General features: G+C 44.3%; 1 protein-coding gene across 6 annotated transcripts in view; it reads left to right on the forward strand.

Moving 5' to 3' along the window:
* Positions 1-9,142: 9,142 nt before the first annotated feature.
* hhatlb (hedgehog acyltransferase like, b) overlaps positions 9,143-19,066 on the forward strand; it is a 69,509-nt gene continuing 59,585 nt past the window's right edge. The window contains exons 1-2 of one of the 6 annotated variants that reach the window (XM_060825181.1): positions 9,143-9,177; positions 9,755-9,889. The gene's annotated coding sequence lies outside the window, so the exon portion shown is untranslated. Of the gene's footprint in view, positions 9,178-9,197; positions 9,371-9,754; positions 9,890-15,379; positions 15,668-16,076; positions 16,234-19,066 lie in introns of those variants that run through there. The other 5 variants (XM_060825180.1, XM_060825178.1, XM_060825183.1 and 2 more) reach the window with 5 other exon arrangements.

Raw genomic sequence — 19,066 nt, forward strand, 5'->3', positions numbered from 1 at the left:
TGAATAGGCTGGGACTTTTTTTTTCTGGACTGTAGAAGGTTGAGGAGTGATTTTTGAGGTTTATAAAATCATAAGGTGAATAGCACATGTCTTTTCCCTAGGACAGGGGAGTTGAAAATGAGATGGCATAATTTTAAGGTGAGTGGGGAAAGATTTATCATAGAATCCCTACAGTATGGAAGCAGACCATTCAGTCCACACCGATCCTCTGAAAAACATGTCACCTAACCCCCCCGCCACCTTATAACCCTTCATTCCCCATGGCTAATTCTCCCAACCTACACATTCCTGGACACCATGGGTAGTTTAGCATAGCCAATCCACCTAAGCTTCACATCTTTTGACTGCGGGAGGAAACCTGAGCATCCGGACAAAACCCATGCAGACACTGGAAGAACCTGCAAACTCCACTCAGACAGTCGCCTGAGGGGGAAATTGAACCTGGATCCCTAACACTGTGAAGCAGTACTACTAACCACTGAGCCATTGTGTCACCCTTTAAAAGAGACCTGAAATGCAACCTTTTTGCACAGAGAGTGGTGCATATATGAAGTGAACTGCCAGAAGAAGTGGTAGTTGCAGGTACAGTTACAATAGTTAAAAGACATTGGACAGGTACATGGAGTCGTAGAGATGTACGGTATGGAAACAGATCCTTCAGTTCAACTTGTCAATGATCACCAACTATTAGCAAGTTTTGAGAAGGTTTGTAACTCAGGTTGAGATTCTGGATGTAGGTTTGCTCGCTGAGCTGGAAGGTTCATTTTCAGACATTTCGTCACCATACTGGGTAACATCTTCAGTGAGCCTCCGGACGAAGCGCTGCTGATGTTTCCTGCTTTCTATTTACATGCTTGGGTTTCTTTGGGTTGGAGATGTTATCTCCTGTGGTGATGTCATTTCCTGTTCTTTTTCTCAGGGGGTGGTAAATGGGGTCCAAGTCAGTGTGTTTGTTGATAGAGTTCCAACCGGTTGGAACTCAGTCTCAGTATGACTTCCCTACTCCATGCACTGACCAATAAACATAAGCAAACCAAACGCCTTCTTCACTATCATGCCTGAGTGCAACTCCATTTTCAAGAAACTATGAACCTGCGCTCCAAGATCTCTTTGTTCAGCAACAATCCCCTGGACTTACCATTAAACATATAGGTTTTTCCCTGATTTTCCCTACCATAATGTAGCACCTCACATTTATCCAGATTAAACTTCATCTGCCACTCCTCAGCCCATCTGATCAAAAAGGAGCAGTTGACCTGCACAGCTGACTAACCAAGCAGTGAATTTCACAGCAGACTACCTGTCCAGCATCTCTGGACATCAGAGTTCAGTCTAAGAAAAATAAATGTGAATAGGAAAGATTTAGAGGGGCTAAGTCCAGAACTAGAGGGCATAGGTTTAGGGTGAGAGGGGAAAGATATAAAAGAGACCTAAGGGGCAACTTTTTCACGCAGAGGGTGGTACATCTATGGAATGAGCTGCCAGAGGATGTGGTGGAGGCTAGTAACTTTGCAACATTTAAAAAGCATTGGTTTGGATATATGAATAGGAAGAGTTTGGAAGGATATGGGCTGGGTGCTGGCAGGTGGGACTAGATTGGGTTGGAATATCTGGTCATCATGGACAAGTTGGACTAAAAGGTCTGTTTCTGTGCTGTACACCTCTATGACTCTATAAGTAATACTAGTTTAGTTTCGGAAACCTGATTAGCACAGACAAGTTGAATGAAGGGTCTGACACTGCACTGTATGACACCATGACTGTATGACATGTAGGCCAGATCAGGTAAAGAAGGCAGATTTCCTTCCCTAAAGGATATTAGTGAACCAGATAGGCTTTTTCAATAATTAATATTGGGGTTTTTTTTGCTGTTCTTTCACTCTCTGGATCGGATGTCACAGTGCATTAGGTATACTGTCTTTTCCCCTCTGGGGCTATGTGTCATAGTGGGTTAGATACACTCTCCTTTCTCCTCCTAGGAACACATGTCACAGTGGGTTAGATATGGTGTCCTTTCCCTCTGTGGACCAGTGTTACAGCGCGGTAGAGACTCTGTCCTCCCCCACACCTCTCCCCCAAGACCGGGTTTCACAGTGCATTAGATACACTATCCCTTCCCCTCTGGGACCAGGCATCACAGTACATTAGATATACTGTTTTTTCCCTCTTTGGGACCAGGGGTCACAGCGCATTAGACGTACTGTCCTTCCCCCCTTTGGGACCAAGTATTACAATGCAACAGATACATTCATCCTTCCCCCTCTGGGACCAGGTATTACAGTGCATTAGATACACTATCTGTTCCCCTCTGGGACCTGGAATCACAGTGCAATAGATACCACTGTCATTTCCCCTTCTGGGACCAGGGGTCACAGTGCATTAGATACATTGTCCTTCAAATTTAACCGTAATGGGACTTGTACCCTTGTTTCCAGAACATTATACTTGGTTTCATAGATTTACTGGTCCGGCGACATTACACCCTTCCATTAAGGAAGGGAGTGACATATTTCTCTCAAATTCCATGCTCACAACGATGGTCTGCCTCATCTTTACTGGGCAGTGACAGAAGAAACAGTCTGTGCTGAAATACATGATTTATATGGCCAACTGGAAGATCCACGGACCCTCATCTCTTCTGTTGTAGTCTCTTCTCTCCTTGAAGGCTGTGGTATGCATTTTGGAAACCCTTTTTAGGAATACAACAGACCTACCACTTTCTCAGTCAGTGCGGTGAAGGCTAAAACATAAATAACTTTCTCCAGTTTGTCTTTAGGGATGGAGCAAAAGGTTGTCAATTTGAGAAATTACATTTCCTCGAGCATTTACGGTCCACAGCATTTCCACGCTGTCTCTGCTTCTCCTACATTCCCACTGGCACCACCATTTATATTAATGTGGAGCTGCCTTTGTACTCCTGAAGAATTCACTAACTTGTGAGTTCAACCTATTTTGAGAATGACCAAGCTCAATTAAAAATCCTATCACATTGTTACCACACCAGAACTGTAAATTATGCATACATTTATGTAGCATCTTCTGTGATCCAAGGATGACACAATACACACTGCCAAAAACATTTGATGTGTAGGTACTGTTTTAAATTGAAATTTCAACAGTCAGTTTTTACACACAATTTGTACAATCTCTCACAGATTGGAACAAACCTGGCCAGGTGGTTCTCATTGACCAAGAGATTCCTGATTGGGACTGTTGACCTGTGCCAATCAGGAAGCCCTGGCTGACAGATATAAGCAGGACTCTCAGGAACTCTCCTCACTCTAGGGACTGACTCTGAGCTACCTGGTCAGAGTCCATGCACTGTACACATGTAAATAAAGGGTGACTTGGTGATGGGATACTGGCCTCTGTGGAGTTATTTCAACTCAGTATAATTGTGGGTTGCTATAGTCACAGAGGGCCATAGGCTGCACTCTCATTAGAGAGAGAGAGAGATACAACTGGCAGTGAGTTTATCTGAGAATTGTGACCCCTCAGGTTGAAGAGCTGAGGCACTCTGTTGAAGCCATGCGCACAGAGTTGTGACTGGATTAACAAACTGTGCAGTCTATCTGGGTGATGTAGTGATTTTTAGTGAGTCCTGAAAAGATCACATGGTACAGCTGGCAGAGCTCTTCGAATGATTAAGAGAAGCAAAACTAGTAATAAACTTAAAGAAAACAGAATTCACAAAGGCAGTGGTGATGTTCTTGGGACATAACACTGGTCATGCAAAGACGAAGGTCATCGAGGAATTTCCACAACCAACCTCAAAGAAAGAGGTGGTTTAATTTTGTGACTAAGCGGATTCTACGTGAAGTTTTTTCTTAACATCAGCAGCACAGTGGCACCGTTAACAGATTTGCTGAAGAAGAACACAAACTTTCAGTCATCAGAACAATGCCAAGAGGCATTTGACAATTTAAAAGCAGTAATAACCACCACACCAGTTTTAGCTACACCAAACATTTTGAAACCCTTCAAATTTGCAATAGATGTTAGCAACAAAGGTGTTGGAGCTGTACTGCTTCAGGAAGATGATGATGGAATTGAACTGCCAGTTAGTTACTTTTCAAACAAACTGAACACCCACCAGAGAAAATTCAATATAAAAAAGGAATTATTGAGTTTGGTACTGGGCTTATAGCATGTTAATGTTTATGTCATGAACAAGATGTCGGTTATGTACACAAATCACAATCATGTTACATTCTTGGAAGGATTTAAATACAAGAATATGAGACTTTCGTTGGAGTCTTATGTTGCAGACTTTTTACAAATCATACATGTTGCGGGAGATAAGAATGTGATAGCAGATGCTTTATCATGATTTAACAGATAAAGTATAAATAAGATTGAATAAATACCAATGTGTTTTATATATATATATATATATATGTATGTGTATGTGCAGAAATTAATATGAACTGAAGATTAATGTCCTATGTATCTTAAGGTATTAAGGTTAAGAATTAAAAAAAAAGTTGAAGCCATCTTTTCATTATGAATTTTTCATTTTTTTCTTAAGGGGGGAGGTGTTATGAAGTTGAAGGTGTGTACTGTACCTTTAAGGGGTAGTGATGGGTGTTTTGGCAGTGAGAGTTTGCAGGCAACTGTCTTGTGACTAACTCACATTCTCATAGTGTACTGCAAAATTGAAAATATGTAACATTCGGCTACAAACTAGATACTCCAGTTGTTTTGACCATCATTTTCATGTAACTAATCAGTTTAAGTTATGCCCCAGGGTACTAAAACCCAATCAAATTTGAATTTTACTGTTTTGACAACATCAAACCAATGAGACGATCCTATATTTGGGGTATAAAAGAAGCAGGCATTTTGGACAGTTAGCCAGACAAAGCACCAACTGCCATCGAAAGACTGCTAATCACCACATTCTCTGTCAAAGGTACCTTTCTCATATGAAACATCTCTGCAGCAGAAGATCGAAGATTAGATTAGATTAGATTAGACTTACAGTGTGGAAACAGGCCCTTCGGCCCAACAAGTCCACACCGACCCGCCGAAGCGAAACCCACCCATACCCCTACATTTACCCCTTACCTAACACTACGGGCAATTTAGCATGGCCAATTCACCTGACCCGCATATCTTTGGACTGTGGGAGGAAACCGGAGCACCCGGAGGAAACCCACGCAGACACGGGGAGAACGTGCAAACTCCACACAGTCAGTCACCTGAGTCGGGAATTGAACCCGGGTCTCAGGCGCTGTGAGGCAGCAGTGCTACGGGAAATCTACAAACAGAGGAAAATCAATACTGGAAATGACAGCTGCTGTCTGGTTTTGAAAATTATGTTGCTGTAAGTTTAGTAGGAACTTTGTTGGATCAGTATATTGTTACAGAGTGGGAGGTAGACAACAAATCTTTAAGAGAAAGGAGGCTTAGAGTTGTAATTAGTTGTTGTTCAATGTTCACTTTTAGCGTTAAAGAATAAAATTGATATTTTTGTTAAATAGTGGAGTTTGGGTAGTTCCCTGTCACTAATACTTTAACAGATTATGAGGTGAGGTGAGCTTTTCTGTGTGGTTGGTTTAATTAGCAGAGGGATTCACCTCCTGTCCTCCTGGCATTGTTCAGTCCTCTGAAATTTTGTGTTCTTCTATCAGTCCAAATTGCAAAGCAGTTACTAACTCCCACAATATAACATCCTTCTGTTCCAACCACCAGGGTGATTCCTCCACCCATGGGTGTCTTATCCTCCTCATGAGGACTGACGGGGCTCTAGTATCTTATCTTGAGTATAGCACTGGCATTGAAGGTCATCCTCGATTTGTGCACAAGCCTCTGGAATGGGACTTGATCTTTCCTTCACTGAAGCAAGAGTAGTGTCAACTCAGCTACATCTGACACTTTGGAAAATAAATGAATAAAAGGGTTTGAATTCATACAGTGTATTTCATGACCACTGGACTGCGAGTGCCTTTTGAATCATTGCTGCTGCTGTCATGCAAGAAACACAGAAACCAATTTGCACACAGCAACCTCACAAAAAATAACAATGATTGAGTAATGTTTCTGTTATGTTGACCAAGGGCTAGGACACCAGGAATACACTCCCTTGCTCTTCTTCCACGTCCACCTGGGTCAGCAGATGCAAACTCAGTTTAACATCTCATTAAATTTACCACATTTCCTACCATGCAGTAGTCCTTCAGTGCTGGATTGACAGCCTTGATTTTAATGATCAAGTCCCAAAGGTTCTTGAAGTCAGAACCTTCTGACTCAAGGGTGAAGCTGTTGTGAACTGAGCTGCAGCTGACACAATAAGCATAAATGTACCTTTGTTATGTTTGTTTCTTTATTCACAAACTCCAGCTCACAAATATAATTAGCTTTTACATTTTTGTTTCCAGCTTTCTCCCTAATGTACTGATTCATATTCAGACGGGGTTGCACAGATATTGAAACCCCTCTGGTTGTTTGCCAGTTTGGATAACCTCCCTATCTAATCTTAAATGCTGAGGGCCAGAAATTGGTTCAATTTCCAAACGAGAAATGAGGGTAAAATAAAAACAGATTTCTGGAGACAAACCACCATGCACTGGAAGGCAAACTGTTCTATAGAACACTACCTCTGACACTGCAGTGTTCCTTCAATGCTGCGCTGGAGCAGCAGTGTAGATGTTCTGTGGATGGCAGCAACTGGACAGCATCACCTTCTGAGAATCGCATGGGATCTGGCAGGGTCTATGGGCAAGCCTAGTCCAGAGATAAGAAATTACTCAGAAAATTAACTCACTGCCTCCCTAAATCCAGAAAAAGGAGATTGTAGCAAAATGCAGAACTGAGCCGAAAGGAAGGAAGGAAAGAGTTTATTGCAGTAGTCACAAATGTTCAGCTGATGGCTTGAAGTGATTTGATATTGCAGTGATAACAAATTTTAGTCTTTCTTTGTGTAGTTTGCTGCAATGTTGCACTATGATGGCTTAAAGTACTGGATGGGTATCACAACTGTAAAAATGATGCAGCCATTCTAAATTGAGGATTACCGAACTCCTGAGCAGAGGTTAACCCTTCTCACACCCGCATGTGTCTGTGTGAATCACCAGATTAAAGATGTGTGATTAAGAGGAGCAATTAATTGGACACGTGCTACTCCATGCTAAGCCCTAGGCTTGAGGGAAATCTAAAAGCTATTATTTTGCTTGTGAAGCTTGGTCTGGGCTCAAGTGCTGACACATAAATGTTTTAATAAAATAATTCAGCAGAGAAGGGTGCTGTTCAGCAAATCCAACTCCTTCTTGAAATCATACAATGTTTTGGCCTTGACTGCTTTCTGTGGTAGCAATCTGGACATCTCAGCAAATTATTTATATGTTGCAGGCTCTCATTATTGTGAATTGTTAAATGTTCTTTTGGAAAGGAAGGGAGTGTTGCATGGAGGCCTGTGACCAGTGGAGTGCCACAAGGATCGCTGCTGGGTCCACTACTTTTCATCATTTATAAAAATGATTTGGATGCCAGCATAAGAGGTACAGATAGTAAGTTTGCAAATGACACCAAAATTGGAGGTGTAGTGGACAGCGAAGAAGATTACCTCAGATTACTACAGGATCTTGATCAGATGGGCCAATGGGCTGAGAAGTGGCAGATGGAGTTTAATTCAGATAAATGCGAGGTGCTGCATTTTGGGAAAGCAAATCTTAGCAGGACTTATACACTTAATGTTAAGGTCCTAGGGAGTATTGCTGAACAAAGAGACCTTGGAGTGCAGGTTCATAGTTTTTTGAAAGTAGAGTTGCAGGTAGATAGGATAGTGAAGAAGGCATTTGGTATGCTTTCCTTTATTGGTTAGAGTATTGAGTACAGGAGTTGGGATGTCATGTTGCAGCTGTACAGGACATTGGTTAGGCCACTGTTGGAATATTGTGTGCAATTCTGGTCTCCTTCCTATCGGAAAGATGTTCTGAAACTTGAAAGGGTATCAGAAAGGATTTACAAGGATATTGCCAGGGTTGGTGGATTTGAGCTATAGGGAGAGGTTGAATAGGCTGGGGCTGTTTTCCCTGGAGTGTCAGAGGCTGAGGGGTGACCTTATAGAGGTTTATAAAACCATGAGGGACATGGATAGGGTAAATAGACAAGGTCTTTTCCCTGGGGTGGGGGAGTTCAGAACTAAAGGGCATGTGTTTAGGGTGAGAGGGGAAAGATATAGAAATGACCTAAGGGGCAACTTTTTCACGCAGAGGGTGGTATGTGCATGGAATGAGCGCCAGAGGAAGTGGTGGAGTCTGGTTCAATTGCAACATTTAAAAGGCATCTGGATGGGTATATGAATAGGAAGGGTTTGGAGGGATATGGGCTGGTGCTGGCAGTTGGGACTAGATTGGGTTGGGATATCTGGTCGGCATGGACGGGTTGGACTGAAGGGTCTGTTTCCGTGCTGTACATCTCTGTGACTCTATGTACACCACTCCTTTAAGAGAGTTTACCTTTAAGTACTTCACGTACTACCTGTACACAATGCTGAGACTCTGCCTGTCGTGAGTCTGTGAGCTCCTGGCACAGGAATGCTGCAGTGGTCTGCTCCCTAACTTACAATGCGTTTTCCTGTTTTAAATAACCTAACCCCGGGAGTGAGGCCATCCCTGAGGGAGTGATTGCTTGATGATAACAAGCATTCAGCTTCTTGGATGTGTTCCAGTTCTCCGAAAGATCATCAACGATCTGCTTTTGTTCGGTTATCAACTTCCCTTCCCCCATCTCAAATAAGTCCAAGCAATTTTCCTTTGAAATGACTTATCCATCTTCCTGATGGCCCTGATCTGACCTATTGAAGACAAATTTTAACCACCTCCTCTGCAACGATTATAGAAAGAGGTGAAGGATGATCTTACAATTCCGGCTATTTTTAACTTCAAGCTTGTAACATGGGATATTTTAATGACAGTTTTTAAATCCTGACTATTTAGATTGAGTAGTAACCGAAGGTGAGAAGGTTGCGTGGGACGGCAATTGGGTTTTGTGGCACGCAAGTGATTTCTTAATATTGAGTCACAAACAAGTTTTTGGGATCATTAATGTGGCGTAAGCTTATCAGATCAGAGCATGTCCATTCAGGTAGAAATTCCTTTCCTCAGGAAGAAGGGCAGGAGGCCAGTTCACTTCCCGCCCTCCGCAATCAGCACTGAGTAGGAGGTACCCAAGAAGGTCTGTCATGTTCTGCTTTACACCTGGGGATGTGAGGAGACGCAGGTGAAAGAGACTCAGAGACACGCACAGGCACACACACACACACACACACACCCCTCGGTGTAGGGCTCGGCTCCTGGGTGTTGTGTCCGGGGGAGTGATGTACTGCCGCTGTGGAAAGGCTGCTGTGTGACAGGCGATGTCGGTGAAGGTAATGGGTTACTGTTTATAGAGTGACGCTGCCCCTCGCAAGGCTACGGGAGGTTCTCAAGATGTGACCAGCCTCTCAAAAGGTTTTGGTTAGAAACTTTAATTCAAAGGGTTCAGCATTCTACACAAGACAAGGAGAGAGTGACGCCTGCGGCTGATTCCCAGCCAAATAGTTCGATGACAAAAAAGGACCTGCATTTTTATCAATCTCTTGCCCGATAAATTGACAGACGCTTAAAATGTCGAGGGTGTTTCGGTTTTCCCCGTGAAAGTGTAACCGTTTGTGATGACACATCAGCTCATGGCTATTTGGGAGCGAACTGTTTTGTTATTTATTCATTCATGGTCTGTAGGTATTACTGACATTGTCCACCTCTTGGTGCAGGTTTTGGAAAAGCTCCAGTCTCTGCACTTTTGTAAAGATGAAGTGGTTTGCATTCAGTAGGAAGTTAAGAGTCAGCCACATCAGGTTTGGAGACAGATATTGGGCCAGCGTGGCAGATTTCCTTCCCTAAAGTCGGTGAGTTTTATGACAATACAATAGTTTCACAGTCACTACAACTGATGCTATTTTCTCTTCTGAACTATCTCATTCACTGAATATAAGTTCCACAACTCCCACACTGGGATTTATGCTCAGGGGCTGGATTTTTGATGCCCCCTTTGGGTGGGCAAAAGAATGGGTTGGATGGTGAGCCCAACACCTTTGCAACCCTTACCAAGTTCACCCATCACCTGCCCCCTCCCCCAAATGAAGGGTCAAATACAGAATTCTGTTGCCCTCCTGCTGTATTTCATCAAACAATTCGGGTCATTCTGACTTAACACCAGATGCATTGATAATACACTGGATAATACACTGTCCATGCTGTAGCACACCTGCCCTGGGCAGATGGGCAGAGGTAGGCATTTCAGAGAGACTGTGCATATGGGTGAGAGTGGGCAGTCAAATGGAAGGGCATTTGGTTGTGGGGCAATTGGGCGGGAGTGGGCAGTCCGTGGTGGCAGTCAGGTGGGTGGTGGGGGGGGGGGGGGGGGGGGTTGGCAGCTAGGTCTACTTGACCAAAGGGGTTCATTGGGTCCATCGAGGTCACCTTAAGATGTCAACCACGTTCACTTCCATGTCACCTGCTTATACAGCTCAAAGCTCCACCCCCCCACCTCACCCCCATCCCCCACACTCCCCTCTCACTGACTCAAGGAGCCTATCCTGCCTAAAACCCCCAGGACTGACTCTCCTGGGGCAGACATGATTGTCTTTGGGCATCTCCATTGCCCATGGTTGAGTTCTGGCATTGCTGGGGCTGCTCGAGCTGGGAGTTAGTTAGATTGGTCAGCAGCTTGAGAGGGCAGGTGTCATCTTACATTACGGCATCGAGGGGGTAATAGAGGGGAGTTGGTGTTATGTCTGGCTGTTGGCTAATTTCTCAGCCCATGATGTGTTATAGCTGCAGGGCAGGCTCACTGGGATCATATCAGCTTCAGACCGGGTAGAGGAGGGGTAAGCACTCCAGCAGCACCCCTCCCCCACCTCACTGTCCCCATAAAATCCAGCCTGAAAACTCTGGATTAATATTTCAGTGGTATGTCCACTTTTTTACCACAAACATATGTAAATTTGTCTAAATACATGTATTATTAATGCATTTAAATGCGTGTATGAAGGTGGCAATGGCCTAGAGATATTATCACTGGACTTTTTATTCTCAGTGTTATTAATGTAGCAGCCTATAAACTAAGAGCAGGAGCAGGCCAGCAAGCCTTCGTGTCTGCTCCTCAAATCAATGGCTGATCTGATTGTAACTTCAAATCCCTGATAACTTCTCACCCTCTTGCTTAACAAGAATGTGCCTTAAAAATCTTCGAGGACTCTGCTCCCATCCTGTTTTCAGGAAGAGAGGATCAAAAGCTGATGAGCTTGTGTTAGAAAATCTTTTGCTTTCTGTTTTAAATGGTTGACCTCTGATTTTGAAACAGTGATCTCTAGAGGATGTGGGAACATCCCCTCCATTATTCTCTATCAAGGCTCCTCAGGATCTTCTGCAATCATGTGAATCTTGTGCAATAGTTACTCAATTATCTGGTCATTATCACATTGCTCTGTGTGGGAGCTTACTCAGTGAACACTGACAACCACAGTTTTTCTCATTCCTGAAGAAGGGCTTATGCCCGAAACGTCAATCCTCCTGCTCCTCGGATGCTGCCTGGCCTGCTGCGTTTTTCCAGCACCACATTTTTCAACTCTGGTACTCCAGCATCTGCAGTCCTCACTTTCCCCCTCAAAAGTGGTCATTTATGGTCATTTAAGCGGGCACTGGATAGGCATTTGGAAGTTATTGGGCTAGTATAGGTTAGGTAGGATTCGGTCGGCGCAACATCGAGGGCCAAAGGGCCTGTACTGCGCTGTATCCTTCTATGTTCTATGTTCTATGTAAAAGTATTTCACAAGTTGTAAAGATGTTGCCATGTACAGAGGTGGCAAAATGCTATACAAAATGCTACAGAAACTCGTGGGCCTGACAGCATCTGTAAAGAGAGAAGCAGAGTCGGTTCAAGTCCAACATGATCCCTTTGGAATTTTTTTTCAGATTTCTAGAATCTGCAGTACTTTATCTTTAATTAAAATGCAACTCTGTCAGAAGGAAGTTGAATTTAGCAATAAATTTGATTTGATTTGATTTATTATTGTCACATGTACGGCAACACAGTGAAAAGTATTACTCTGCGTGATAACCAGGCAAATCATATTTTACAGAAGTACATCAGGGTAATAGAACAGAATGTAGAATATAGTGTTACAGCCACAGAGAAGGTGCAGAGAAACATCAACTCTAATATATTAGAGGTTCACTCCTAAGTCTGATAACAGTGGGGAAGAAACTGTTCTTGAATCTGTTGGTAAATTGTTTCCAAACTTTTGTATCTTCCGCCGAACGGAATAAAGTGGAAGAGAGTTTCACCGGGTTGGGAGGGGTCTTTGATTATGTTGGCTGTTTTCCTGAGGCAGCAGGAAATGTAGATAGAGTCAATGGAAGGAAGGCTGGTTTGTATGATAGACTGGGCTGAGCTCACAACTTCCTGTAATGTTTTGCTGTCTTGGGCAGAGCAGATGCCATACCAAGCTGAGAAATCTGGATAGGATACTTTAGCAAGTTATTTCTTGAAGGATAGTGTGAGACAGTGAGGGCATCATTTGGGATCAATCTGATAACGCTTATTGGTTCAATAAGTGATATTTATGAGCCTTAAAATTATAATTTGTGAGGAACATGGAAACAAGAGGAGGCCAATTAGTATCTCAAGCCTCTTCTGCTGTTCAATTAGATTCAATCTTCCTACATTGATTCTGTAATCACTAATACACCTGCCTAACAAATATTTACTGAGACCTAAATAAGAAGTGAAAGATCTGCGGATGCTGTAAATCAGAAACCAAGACAGAAGTTGCTGGAAAAGCTTAGCAGAACTGGCAGCATCTGTGAAGAGAAATCAAAGTTAACCTTTCAGTCTGATCACCCTTCCTCTCCTCACTTCTGAAGGATCACTAGATCCGAAACATTAACTTTGATTTCTCTTCACAGATGCTGGCAGTCCTGCTGAGCTTTTGCGGCAACGTCTGTTTTTGTTTACTGAGACCTGCCTCATTAAACAAACATCCTTTCGAGACATGTGTTGGATTTATTTTTTAAGGGCAAATTTTAAAGGGATAATTCTTTTAAAAATAAGAAACTGTCTTGAAGCAAGCTTTACAAAAAAAATTGAAATCTCTCAAACACATATGGATTTCAGCAAGGCATTCGTTAAGATTCCCCACAGTAGGCTATTATACAAAATGCGGAGGAATGGGATTGTGGGGGATATAGCAGTTTGGTTCAGTAATTGGCTTGCTGAAAGAAGACAGAGGGTGGTGGTTGATGAGAAATGGTCATCCTGGAGTCCAGTTACCAGTGGTGTACCGCAAGGGTCGGTGTTGGGTCCACTGCTGTTCGTCATCTTTATAAACAACCTGGATGAGGGCGTAGAAGGGTGGGTTAATAAATTTGCAGACAACACCAAGGTCGGTGGAGTTGTGGATAGTGACGAAGGATGTTATAGGTTACAGAGAGACATAGATTAGCTGCAGAGCTGGGCTGAGAGGTGTCAAATGGAGTTTAATGCGGACAAGTGTGAGGTGATTCACTTTGGTCAGAGTAACCGGAATGCAAAGTACCGGGCTAATAGTAAGATTCTTGATAGTGTAGATGAGCAAAGAGATCTTGGTGTCCAGGTACACAGATCCTTGAAATTTGCCACCCAGGTTGACAGGGTTGTTAAGAAGGCTTTTATTAATAGAGGGATCGAGTTCCGGAACCATGAAGTTATGCTACAGCTGTACAAAACTCTAGTGCAGCCGCACTTGGAGTATTGCGTACAGTTCTGGTCACTGCATTATAAGAAGGATGTGGAAGCTTTGGAAAGGGTGCAGAGGAGATTTACTAGGATGTTGCCTGGTATAGAGGGAAGGTCTTACGAGGAAAGGCTCTGGGACTTGAAGCTGTTTTCATTAGAGAGAAGAAGGTTGAGAGGTGACTTAATAGAGACATATAAGATAATCAGAGGGTTAGATAGGGTGGACAGGGAGAGCCTTTTTCCAAGTATGGTGATGGCAAGCACGAGGAGGCATAAGCTTTAAATGGAGGGGTGATAGATATAGGACAGATGTCAGAGGTAGTTTCTTTACTCAGAGTAGTAAGGGTATGGAATGCTTTGCCTGCAACGGTTGTAGATTCACCAACTTTAAGTACATTTAAGTCGTCATTGGACAGGCATATGGACGTTCATGGAATAGTGTAGGTTAGATGGGCTTTAGATTGGTATGACAGGTTGGCGCAACATTGAGGGCCAAAGGGCCTGTACTGCGCTGTAATGTTCTATGTAAAACTAAAAGACAGCATTCTGTCTGGATGTATCACTTCCTGGTATGGTCACTGTACCTTTCAAGATCGGGAATAGTTACAGAGAGTGGTGAACGTAGCCCGGACAATCACAACGGCCTACATTCCATTTATAGAATCCATCCACCAGGCCCACTGTCAAGGAAAGGCTGCCAGCATTCTCAAAGATCCATCCCACCCTGGCAATGTTTTTCTACAATGTCTACCATCGGGGAGAAGGTACAGAAGCATGGACACATGTACCAGCCGTTTCAGGGTTTTTGCCGCTGTTTACCTATTATTTACTTAACTATGCTACTTAACTCTGTGTTCTGTCTGTATTGCTCACAAGACAAAGTTTTTCACTGTGCCTCCGTACGCGTGACAATAAATTCAATTCCAACCCTCTAGTTCCGAAGAGTCAGAGTGGACTTGAAATATTAACAGTTTCTCTCTCCACAGACCTGCTGAGTTTCTCCAGCAACTTTGTTTGTATTTCAGACACAAAGCTGGCATGACTTACGTCATTACTTCCGAGAAATGAAGCAGGAGATTGCCCTGACAATTCATGGTATGAGAACACCAGATAGAAGTTGTACCAATTATAATCTGGAATGTGCCCCCTGAGAGACTGATGGAGGATTTAGTAATGGCTTTCAAAAGATAATTGGAAAATGCTTGAATGGCAAAATAGAAATGTACAGGAGGTTAAGAAGTGGTATTAGTTGGAAAGCTCTTTCAGAATTGTTACAATACTACATACTTCCAGCTGTTAATTTTTAAAAATCTGATAGATAATTTCAGTTTGAAGCAAAGGTATTAAGGGATATGTGCCAAATACAGGTATATGGAGATAGGCCACAGATAAGTCATGAATGGCAAAACAGGCTTGAGGGGCTGAATAGCCTACTCCTGTTCCTATTACAGGAGGATACGACAGAAATCAAATAGGTAATCAGTCAAATGATTAAGAAAGACGTTGCACCTACTCGCTGGTTCCCTCGTCTGTGCTGCTTTCACGGGGAGAGGAGGAGGAGGCTAATGACCCGGTCATTAGTGGATAGTTGATTTCTACTACTGGTTGAGGGACGCTTCTCATTTTCTCTCCTGTCAGAGTTGAACCTGGGCGGGTTTGACAGACAGCTGCCAGGAGGAGGTGGAGCAGAATGAGCCAAGTTTCTCTACTTAGGCTGCATTTAAAAATAATTCACTAGTCCCGACTTCTGCTTCTCAGTCCGGGCTGATTCCATCAGCAAAATGATTGGGACGGAGCGGCAATGACTTAGTTTAACGGAGGGATTGTCATTTTGGCTATTTTTATTTTTGGGAGAAAATAAACTTCAGTATCCCCACCTCCAAGGTGTAGCTCTGTACTTGGACTCAAGGTCAGTGCATGAGGGAAGATCAAACAAAAACAGCAGCGTTGTGCTATCGATACAAGTGCCTAGCTAATGCATGGGCAAAAAGGTTGCGTGACTCTTTTTCGGTTTGCATGTTTACAGTTTAACCAGTTTTTTCTCTGGCATGCTGCATATTTGCAAATGATGCGTTAAGGGATAGCTGAATTGTAGGGGAGAAGCGCCCGCATGTTTTTATTTTGGGAGACTGTGTCTTGGATTCGAACTGTCTGTCTGACGGCTATCAAGTGTCAGTGCAGCTGTGGCGAGAGCCTCTGCAGTGCCTTAAAATAGGCAGCGGCTGAGCCAGCCCTAATGCAGCACCCTCACCGGCTCTCAGTTGAAAGGGAGGGATTGCACAGGTCCTTGTGGAAACCGCTTCACCCTAGTCTATAAAGCATTGGAGCTGCTTAATAATTAAGACCTCTTATTAAAACCAAGAGTCGAGTTGAGTCAATGCGGAATATAAATCATCACTGCTAAGAGGAAAGAAAGTGATTCTTTCTCTCTCTCTCTATGAAAGTAGATTGATGACCAGTCAACCTAAGTGCAAGGTTTGTGAAAAAAATAATTTTGCAGAGTCAATCTGCAGTCCTGTTTACCATTGGGTGATGCGGGAAAGGTGCCCCTCGGTAAGTACACAACAAGATCCCAAAGAGAGCAAAATGAGACTGACCAGAAAGCACTGACAGGAGAAAGTGAGGACTGCAGATGCTGTAGATCAGAGCTGAAAATGTGTTGCTGGAAGAGCGCAGCAGGTCAGGCAGCATCCAAGGAGCAGGAGAATCGACGTTCCGGGCATGAGCCCTTCTTCAGGAATGAGGGTGTACCAAGCAGGCTAAGATAAAAGGTAGGGAGGAGGGACTTGGGGGAGGGGTGTTGGAAATGTGATAGGTGGAAGGAGGTCAAGGTGAGGGTGATAGGCTGGAGTGGGGGTAGGGGTGGAGAGGTCAGGAAGAAGATTGCAGGTTAGGAGGGTGGTGCTGAGTTCGAGGGTTGGGACTGAGACAAGGTGGGGGGAGGGGAAATGAGGAAACTGGAGAAATCTGAGTTCATCCCTTGTGGTTGGAGGGTTCCTAGGTGGAAGATGAGGCGTTCTTCCTCCAGCTGTCGTGTTGCTGACTGCCCCCTTGACCATGACCCCACCTCCCACCATCAAACCATTATCTCCCGGACCAGGGGAGCTCTCATCATCTCCCAGATTAGGGGATCTCCCATCCACCGCCTCCAACCTCATAGTCCCACAACCCCACACCACCTGTTTCTACCTCCTGCCCAAAATCCACAAACCTGACTGCCCCAGGCGACCCATTGTCTCAGCCTGCTCCTGCCCCACTGAACTCATCTCTGCATACCTTGACACGGTCCTGTCCCCCTTAGTCCAAGAATTCCCCACCTATGTTCGGGACACCATCCACGCCCTCCACCTCCTCCATGATTTTCACTTCCCCGGCCCCCAACAATTAATCTTCACCATGGACATCCAGTCCCTATACACCTCCATCCCCCATCACGATGGACTCTTCCTTTCCCACCGTTCCAACCAGTACCCTTCCACTGACACCCTCCTTTGACTGACTGAACTGGTCCTCACTCTGAACAACTTCTCTTTCCAATCCTCCCACTTATTCCAAACCAAAGGAGTAGCCATGGGCACTCACATGGGCCCCAGCTATTCCTGCCTCTTTGTAGGATATGTGGAACAGTCCATTTTCCACAATACACTGGCACCACCCCCCACCTTTTCCTCTGCTACATCAATGACTGTATCGGCACTGCCTTGTGCTCCCACGAGGAGGTTGAACAGTTCATCCACTTTACCAACACCTTCCAACCTGACCTCAAATTTATCTGGACCGTCTCAGACTCCTCCCTCCCCTTCCTAGACCTCTCCATTTCTACCTTGGGTGACCGAATCAATACGGACATTCACTCTAAACCGACCAACTCCCACAGCTACCTAGACTACACCTCCTCCCACCCTGTCCCCTGTAAAAATGTCATCCCATATTCCCAGTTCCTCCTTCTCCGTCGCATCTTCTCCCAGGAGGACCAGTTCCAATACTGTACAGCCCAGATGGGCACCTCCTTCAAAGACCGCAATTTCCCCCCCGCCCCCAGATGTGATCGACGATGCTCTCCACCGCATCTGCTCTACTTCCCGCTCCTCTGCTCTTGATATATTTCCCTCCCCTCCCCTATCAGTGTTCCGAAAAGACCACTCCCTCCATGACTCCCTCGTCAGGTCCACACCCACCACCAACCTAACCTCCACACCCGGCACCTACCCCTGCAACCGCAAGAAAGGCAAAACTGCTGCACCTTTCCAGCAACACATTTTCAGCTCAGAAAGCACTGACAGCTGAATTGTGAGATAAGAACATGAATGAGAAATGTTTGGAGGGATATGGGTCAGGTGCAGGCAAAGGGACTAGTTTGGTTTGCGATTATGGTTGGCACAGACTGGTTGGACCAACGGGTCTGTTTCCTGCTGTATGACTGAGCACTAACTGGCCAGGAAAACAGGTCCGGGCTCCTTTGCCCTCCTTCAACCTGATGCCATGGGATTGTTTGTTTGTACCCATTTGAGAGGACTGATAGGATCTTGCTTCAAGCTCTGGTCTACAAAGGCCTCTCTGATAGTGCTGCACACCCCCTGTTCTGCTCTGGAATGTCAGCCAGGAGCTTTCTGTTCCATCTCCAGGTGTGGGATTTGAATCCACAGTCTTGTTGAAAGCCTCAGATTCTGAACAAACACCATTACTGGAGTGTTTTTCTGTTCCTAGAGTTTTGTGATCCTTATGGAGTTGTTTCCCATCGGGCATAAATAGTGTAGTGTGGGCAAAGTTAGTCAGGTCTCCAATGGAAAGTGAATTTGAGCTAGATTTGAAAACAGAAATGAATGTAGGTAATGATAACAATGTAAGGATAGGTGGGAGGCTGGTAGATCTCTCGTTCCCATGCAGAGCTATAGGTACAGTATCAATATGTAATCGAGTTTTATAGATGTCAGAATTTGAAGGCTGGTTTTTGAACTTGCCTCCTCCTCTACCAGTCTGTCTTCATCCCAAACACTCATGACAAAAGACAGTGGAATTGCTGTACTGACACCATGAAAGTTTGATATGTGCTGAGTGAGTTCTGGCAAGTTAGTGTGACTCTTGCTGTTAACATCCCGGGTCCCCTGGCACTGAATCCTCAGTGCTAACCACTAATCCACTGTGCCACCCCTGTTTAGTTTTGAACCTGTCTATAAGTGTGATAGACAAGGTGTGAGCTTGCTTTTGGACTGTCCAATTATCTTGCTAAGAAGTTTGCAAGTGGACCCTTGAGGGGAAAACAGCCTCAGCCGCTCTCTAGAGCTCAACCTCTAACATACTTCTAAAT

This window comes from Hemiscyllium ocellatum, chromosome 5, assembly GCF_020745735.1.
Source record: "Hemiscyllium ocellatum isolate sHemOce1 chromosome 5, sHemOce1.pat.X.cur, whole genome shotgun sequence".
NCBI lineage: Eukaryota > Metazoa > Chordata > Chondrichthyes > Orectolobiformes > Hemiscylliidae > Hemiscyllium > Hemiscyllium ocellatum.